Source organism: Acanthopagrus latus, chromosome 18 (genome assembly GCF_904848185.1).
Source record: "Acanthopagrus latus isolate v.2019 chromosome 18, fAcaLat1.1, whole genome shotgun sequence".
In the NCBI taxonomy this organism is placed as follows: Eukaryota; Metazoa; Chordata; class Actinopteri; order Spariformes; family Sparidae; genus Acanthopagrus; species Acanthopagrus latus.
In genome coordinates this window covers 1,007,878-1,016,754 of record NC_051056.1, presented here as the reverse complement: position 1 = coordinate 1,016,754, position 8,877 = coordinate 1,007,878, and positions in this window count along the sequence as shown.

Below are 8,877 nucleotides of genomic sequence, written 5' to 3'. Positions count from 1 at the left end.
TGTGCTCTGAAACAGTCGGTTGATTTTGGAAGCACATATTTGTGTGAAACTGGATTTAGTGCCCTTGTTTGTATGAAGTCAAAGTACCGTTCCCAACTGGATGTTACGGCAGAGATGAGATGCACTCTATCTACTACAGCACCTGACTTGAAAGCCTGCAGTGAGGTGTGCAGGTGCAGCCATCCCATTAAATGTCGTGAGCTGAGACAGACAATAATAATACATGAATCACATCACAAACTGAAACTGAAACAGAAGAACTGTGATACTTTCCATCTTTCAAATCTTCACTGTGGCCAGTTTAAGATGCTGCTGTAGCTTGTTTTTCATAATTCCTTGCTACTCTGTATTTGCAACACAGTATAACAGACATGATCAAAAACTACTTCTAGAAAAAAAATGTCTCTGGGGTCGCCAGAAATTTGTGATGTCAATATGGGATCACAAGCCAAAAAGGTTGGGAACCACTGCTTTAAGTTGAGCAGCTTTGGTTTGGATTACTCCGATCCTGGATCAGAGCTGCAGATTGGCTGCTGGTGTCCCTGAGGGGACAGCAGACATCCTTCCCCACCAGTACTGATCCTAGGTCAGCCTCAAGGTCACTGAAACACCTTCAGGCTGTGACCTTTGACCTCTAACCCACGGCAATGTGCTTCACAACTGCAACTCAGTTTGATTCCAGACAGACAGACAGACAGACAGACAGACAGAAAGGCTGACATTCAGGCAGACCTACAGACAGACAGACAGTCTATCCGTCTATAAACTTGGTAACCACTTGTTTTTGTTCTGTTCTTATCACAACAACAAGTTTACCTGTTTACCTGTATACTTGTCACCTGGCCCCTCCCACAGCCCCTGTTGTGACATCTGTCAATCAAACAGACACAGATAATAGTTCAATCAGACTGTACTTAAGCTTCTGATTTATCAACAAGTCATTATCCTGCAAGAGGAAGCAGCCTTCAGAGAGTAGACACAGTTCACAGCCTCAAAGACCAAACCACTGCTACCATAAGACTACAGATACCCCTACTACCATAATACCACAGGAACCATTACTATAGTAATACTATAGATACTACTGATGATAGTACTGATAACACTGAACACTCAGCTGTACATTGTTATTGTGACCATATTAGCATGTTGATGTTAACATTTGGCTCAACGTCTTGCCTGATCCCTCAGTTCTGAACACAGTTACCATTACTGATTGTTTCTGCAGTATTCACAGAAATGTTTTCATTTCTAAAAGACAGGTTAAAGAAGAGATCAGGTTTTGGTCAGGTACTGGTCAGGTTACTCTCTGACCATTGAAGTATCTTGCTAAGAGACAACAGTGTGGTTAATGAGCGCCGGCTCCTCTGCAGCACACTCCCATTCAGCTCATTGTAAATTCCTTCACATTGTTCTCAATTTGTTAACCCACTTTATATCCTTTGTCTGACAGGACTAAAGCTCTCTACAGTGTCTTCCTCCTCTTCATCTCCTCTTACACTTTTTATCGCAGTGTTCACCTCCTCCTCTCTGCCCTCAAACACAAAAGTAAGAACACCCGTGGTTAAAAGCCTTGTGGCCTCCTCCTCCTCCTCTGAGGAAGGAGAAGCCATGTTTGTGTGGATGCTCTATCAGCCACATGAAGAGGAGTGAGCTGCACATTATTATTTGTGTGACAACAGAAAGAGGAGAAGAAGAAGAGGAGGTCAGAGAATGACAAGACGTCCATCAGCCTCCACCCTGAGGCCTCTCTACCCTCCATTCACTCACCTTTCAGACCAGGAAATAGAGACCAAGAGGAGAGAGAGAGAGAGAGAGAGAGAGAGAGAGAGAGTGTGCAGACTCTCATGTCTCCTCTCAGTGCTGTGAGGTCGGAGGTGAGCAGGTCGACAGGTAGAAGTGGATGATGAAGGACTCTGAAGAGCTCTAATGATCTCTGAGAGGAGGAGGAGGCTTAAAATGCTCTGTCACCTCCAACACACACACACACACACACACACACACACACACACAGACACACAGCTCCAGGGCTTGTGGGGCGGGGGGGCGGGGGGGGGGCGCACTTAGTTTCCCTTTAAAAGACCATAGAGGCAGAACAGAGTCACAGGAAAGTGTCAATCAAGAGAGCAGCCAACCATCAACACACACACACTCACACACTGAGAGGTTCTGTGACGTTCTGAAGGTGAGATAAAACCAGAAGGTTCCATGCCCTGAGTTCTGTCTGTCAGGCTCATTCAGGGAGTCCGCAGATAGAAAAGTGTTTGTAAGTGATGGCTGCAGACTCACCAGAACCGCACAGACTAACCAGACTAATCTGACACTGGACCTCAGTGTCAGATGTCAAACTGACTCTTATAATATGAAGAGAACAGATGTGTACATACAGCAGAGATCCTCAGGGAAGCGGGTCAGGGGAGGGGGTGAGGGTTGCGGTATGGCCCCCCTTCCTTAGATAGCAATCAGGAAACTGAGCCTCAGAGCTGCTCTGCAGGTAAACAGATGGACTTTCTGCCCTCTGCTCTCTCTGCTCTACAAGATAACCTCTGACTCCCCCCCATGCCTCTGCTACTGATTGCACCTGTAACCCCCCCCTTGCTCCAGGGCAGAGTAGTTCACCCTCAGAAGACCTCTGTTCCACACTAATTGGTTCATTCATCTCAACAGGAGGAACATCAACTCCTCAAACTGACATGAGATTAGTTGACCGAACTGATTCTGATGATTATAAGAATATAAATTTACCGGGGATCAGTTGCTACCGTTAGCAGCCACGGTTGCTTGTCACATCTCAGTCACCACAACAAAACATTTCTACAAATACAGAAATGTTCACATTTGTACACTGTCGTACCAACACGAGTACAAGGTGTTGGTGGAGGTGATGTGAGGTGATGGTAGAGGTGGAGCTACAGCTGGACAACCTGAGTCAGAGACCAGTGTCTTCATGTCCAACTGAAACCTTCAGAAACATTTCATCATGTTAAGAGCTGTTAATACACACACACACACACACACACACACACACACACACACACACACACACACACACACACACACACACACACACACACACACACACTCTTTGACAACTTCTCCTGTCTGTCTCTCTTCCTTGTTGTGAGGAGCTGTTAGCCGTGAAAAGAGGCCAAAGAAAACAGCATAAAGCAGTGAAAAAGCCATTAAAAGAATATTTTCTCTGGTCCTTTATTGTTCCACCTCTCCTCCACCTCTCCTCCACCTCCCTCCACCCCCCTCAACCTCCCTCCGCCTCGCTGCAGCACCAAACCACACAAACAAATGCAAATAGCTCTGAAAACTTTACACAGAGAGGGAGCAGGACCCCCGTTTGAGAGAGGAGCTGAATGGGCTCTAAAGGAGAGCCTAATTAATCTAAGTACAGCACCAATAGGCCCACTTGGAGTTTTTTTCACCCCTTTATCTGAATGGGAGGAGGACAGGGGTGGGGTAGGAGGAGGAGGAGGATGGGGGGTTAGAGGGACAAAATAAAGAAAAAGAGAAAGAAAGGAAAAGAAAGAAAAGAGAGAGGGGATCAGGCCTCCACCTTTTCTATCCAGGGACCCGCCTCATTCAGCCCCTCCATGTTTAACAGTACCACCCCCACCCCAACCCCCACACCTCCACCCCTCCACCACTCCACCCGCTGGAATCAATCGCTGTGATTTTCCTTGTTCTATACATGCATCTCTACTTGTCAACACGCTGAGATGAACACAGAAGAAGAAGGTGGACTGTCAGCAACATGTGCAGGTGTACTTTACAGCGGAAGAAGAGGTGGCGCGGTCCGACGGTCGGTTGTAGCTGCTGTTGTCAGGTGCAGGGGTGGCTGCTGAACAACAATGGCAGCAGAAGGCTGCAGATGAATGCGCCGGGTAAATCAGTAATGGAGCTAAAGGCCATACGCCTGTGGGGAATTTGCCGGCTTATAAAGGAGCTTTAAGAGAGGCTTCATTCATTCGGCCCAAAGAGATTTGAATTGCCTCCTTCACAATCACTTGAAAGGACGAGCTCAGGGTGTTCCCCAACAAAGTGGAAATCACTCTGCCTTTCAGCGCTTCTAATAAGCTTTTAACTATTTTACATTACGCCACTCCCCTCGTCCTCGCCCTCTGCGCCGCCATTGTGGCCCAACGGCGAGTCGCGAGACTTAAATGTCTGATTTATACTTTTCTTCACGGTGAGTTTCAAGGTTTTTATTCTGGAAACCTAAAGAGAAACTGAAAGCTTCATTATGACAGAGGGAGTCATTATTCAGTCTGAGGAGGACAGACAGGCAGATAGGAGAGACAGACAGGAGGAGAGACAGACAGAGAGGAGGAGGACAGACAGGAGGACTGACAGGAGGAGGAGAGACAGACATGAGGAGAGACAGGAGGAGGAGAGACAGAGAGGAGGAGGACAGACATGAGGAGAGACAGGAGGAGGACAGACAGAGAGGAGGAGGACAGACATGAGGAGAGACAGGAGGAGGACAGACGTGGAGGAAAGACGGGAGGAGGAGGAAGAGGAGACAATGAAGAGCAGGAAGTGTCCTGTGCTTTCAACAAAGTTCATTTTGAATGGTGGAATTCAGGAATATAAATCTCCTCTGAGTCACATAGTGAGGGCATCGTGGCTCGTTGCTGTAGAAACAGTTTATTGCTCTGGAAATTGCTGGGTCCTATTGGTAGGTCAGAGGTCAGAGGTCACCCTGGGACACTGAGCTGATCCTGGGGAGGAGGCTCAGCCAGAAGCCCCTCGTCCTCTGGATGACTCTCTGTGTGGACATTAAGAATTTCATGGTCATAATGGAGGACAACTGCTGCACACACAAACACACACACACACATACACACAAACACACAAAGGGGCTCAGTCAATGTTCAAAAATGCAGAATAAACACTAATCTACAACAATATACCTATACCATCATACACACACACATGCACGCACACACGCACACACACACAGGTGTTTTGAGGCAGGTGTAACAGTAAACACATCCATCACTTCTTTATTTTATGTACACTAAGAGATAAAAGTCTGCAGCACCTGCTCTGTGCATGTGTGTACACCAGACATGTCAAACTCAAGCGATGCGGCATCTGGCCCACCGGTATATAAGACGCATACCGTTGACACTACAAGTCCCAGAATGCACTGCAACAGCGAGCATGCCCAGACCAGCAAGTCAACATGCACCTTCCCCCGACTTTATTGTCCATCCGAGGTCAGAAGTCAACTGAACACGGCACTGTGCTCTATCACGCAGTGACATGTGCGATGGCTAAGTTGAGTGAAAGTGCTTAAGAGATTTAATAGCTGCATGAAGAAATCTGCCAGTTTCTGGAAGGCAGCAGGAAAGACTTCACAGAGCTCCAGAATGAAAAGGGCCGGGGCCGGGGGCCGTCAATAATGGAACAGAGATTGGTTGGGGTTTGGCACGAGGTATCTTTCACCATCACCGATTAGTTGGTTCCCACTCGCAAGGGGAGATGGGATAACAATGGCAGACACAAGCAGAACATGCTGCTGCATGCGACTTGCCTGAAGACCCCCCACTGCGTTGGAGATACAAACATTACTTTGAATTTGTTGAACGTAACTTGACTGTAAGAGCACACTTTGCCCATGTTGGAAACTTCTCTCCACCGCTGCTAACACTACCTCAAACTTAACGAAGCAGCTACAGAGACAGCACACACACACAAAGCTTATTGCTAAAGAACCGTGGAGCAACATGAATGAGACGCCAAGCAAGCATGAACGAAAATGGAACAAGTAATGTAACTAATTACTTTCTTCAGGGAGTCATCATGTAATGTAAGGCATTACTATTTGTTGAGACTAATGTGTAATGTGTTATATATTACTTTTTTGAGTAACAAACCCCAACACTGATTGTCACAATGGAAAGTGTTCAGATCATGGTCTGACCTCTGACGACTGTCTAATGTGCTGTCTTCGAGGGGGGGAGCAGGGAGTCCCAGGTGGTCTGGAGGGGTCTGGGGGCAGAAGTGTGCCGCCTAGCAGCTAAAAGACTGATCCTGAATGGGTTGGACAGGGGATCTGGCAAAGCTCCTTGGAAAATCCCATTAGGTCCCCAAAAAGACACTTGTTGCCTCAGCTGAGTACCCCCCACCCGCTCCACCCAGCCCTCCACCCTGCCCTCTGCCAGGGCCCTGTCTTTGTCTTTTGAGTCTTTTTCTAGATTTGATCACATTAGTTTCACTGAGAGTTGGATTTCAGAGGTAACTGTGACTTTTGTGGTGCAGGGATGAAGGAAGAGAAGAGAAGAGAAGAGAAGAGAAGAGAAGAGAAGAGAAGAGAAGAGAAGAGAAGAGAAGATATATATATAGACCTATATGCATGAAAACCTGCAAAATGTCCATCATGTTATAATAGGCATACTCCACCCGCAGTTGGGCCTTCAGCAGTCCTCTCAGAACCGACACTGGCTCCACACTGCCCTCAGTTTGCGCTTGGTTTCTGCAGGTCAAATCAAAAGAAAAAACCTCCCCAAGACCCTGAAACCAGGTTTTTAACAATTCAAATACAATGTCTGGATGAGGACACTGAACAAATAGATGTGCCAAAGTCTCAGCCTGTGAACAAAAAATATATCCATCCCCCAGCTCAGGATCAAGGTGCACTCTGTATCTGTTTGTAGCTATTGCATTGTGCACAATCCTCCACTGGAGCTCTGCTGTCTGTTTTTCAACAGGCAGCTTGGATAAGGACTGCCAGCTGCCTTTCGGGGAAAAGTCTGGGCCAAAAAACTCAGTCCATCTCGACTCCTCCATCCCTGCCAGAGACTGCACATTTCGGGTCTTGACGCTTATGTGATAAAGTGCTTTTTTTCTCACAACATGAAACTTGTCCAGGTGAGGAGTTTCAAATGACAGCAGTTGACCTTCTCCTTCCTGCCACTCCCCAACAGCTGGGGTGAGGAACAGAGAGGGGAAGCTGTTCTCACACTCTTCACTCCACTGATCACACAACATACAATCTTCTGCAGTCTCTCTCAGGTGTTGAGACAGTGCAGCACAGGCTTCCTCCGCCACATTATTGATCAGCCTGATAGAGGTGATGTTGCTGTTGTCTCAGATTGTCCACAGATGTTGCCGTCGTCTTCATCAGATGGCCCAGTTTGGTGCAGCCAGCTCCTCTCAGATTGGCTTGCAGGCTCTTCTCAGAGCTGGACAGCTGGACTTTTCTGACTGTTGCACCAGCTTGGGACACAGTCATGAAGAAGTTTTTGTTCTGTTCTGAGTCTGAAAGAGGCAATCTTAGACTGGATGCTGATCTGTCCCTATTCCCCTTCAGCCACAGGTAGACAAAGTCCAGATGCATGGATCCAGTGTTTGCCAGACCAGAAAAGGTCCAGGATGGCTCTTGGAATGTCCTCTATCAGGCCAAATTTTTGGCAACCAGAACTCTTCCCCTATATGACAACTGGGGTAGCAACCATTTCCATTTTTCGATTTCAGGTGGTGATCAGACTCATAAGGAGTCAGCAGATGACAGATATAGGCAGGAGCCTGACCATTTAAGGTTTTACAAGCATTAAAATCTAGAGAGGTTTTCTTTAAAAGAGGGTGAACAGGGGCATGTTTGAAATAGGAGGGAAAAGTGCCATTAGACAAAGAGCAGTTGATAATGGCTAAGATGTCTGGACCGACTGTCTGAAATTCAGCTTTTAAAAACCAAGAGAGAATGCAGTGTAAAAGGCAGGTGGTGGATGATTTTGAAAGTGCAATGGTACATTCCAATGTAGACACTCTTAATTTGATTAGATCTGAAGTGGGTTAATGTTGAGAGTGGTCAGGAATGAACTACCATTTCTCTGAAATCAGTGTTAAATGCTGCCGAATCGCCACTGTTTTCTTTAAAAGGTGATTAAGAAATTTCTTAAGATTTGTCTGGGGAGGAGGGGGACCAACCACAGAATTTACATTTTTAACAAGAATTCTGGGATTATGAACCTGTTTGGCAATTAACCCAGAAAAATAGATGTTTCTTGCTTCTCTGATTGTACACTGATAAGTGAACATTAGCTTTTTTAGAGAAGCAAGGGATACACTGAGTTGATCCTTTTTCCATTTCCTCCCTGAATTGTCTCTTTAAAATCCCTAGTTCTTCGCTCAGCCATGGCAGAGAATGAGGTTTCAGCTTTTTAAGTCTGACTGGAGCTATAGAGTATAAGATATTGTGCAAGACCTGTTAAAACCACTGACAAATTCATCTACCGTGAGCCAATGTTGTTCTTCTGTATTAAGAACCGTGCTTGAGGACATAAAAGCTTGGCGGAAGCATGGAATGGAGAGTGAATTTAGGGGGTGGGAGTGAATCAGACTGTGGGGGGTTTGGGGTCAGGAGAAAGGAGCGGAACCTGGAAAAGCACTGCCTTGTGATCAACCAAGTTCACCTCATCCACACAGAGACCATGGGCGAGCACATGGTCTAGTGTGTGCAGTTTGTCATGGATGGGCTGCTTCACATATTGGGTTAAACTAGAAGAATCTAAAAGTTTCATAAAATCAGATGTAAACAAGGAGGCAACATACATGGATATTAAAGTCACCAAGAATGATAATGATAAAAGGTCTGAAAATTCCTGCATAAAACGAGAAATGAGTTTAGGGGGTCGGCAAATTTCTGTGTATTACTGCAAGGCCCCCTCTGCCTGTCATTCTTGGCTGGTGGAAAAATAAATAATCTGGGGGAATAAGACTTAGTGAGAGGGGCACATTCTTCAGGATTAATCCAGGAATCTGTAATAATAAAAAAGTCAATATTGTTTGTCATGATAAAATCCAGGCAGATAAAAGACTTATTGGCAAGGGACCTTACACTGAGTAAACAGAAATTAGATG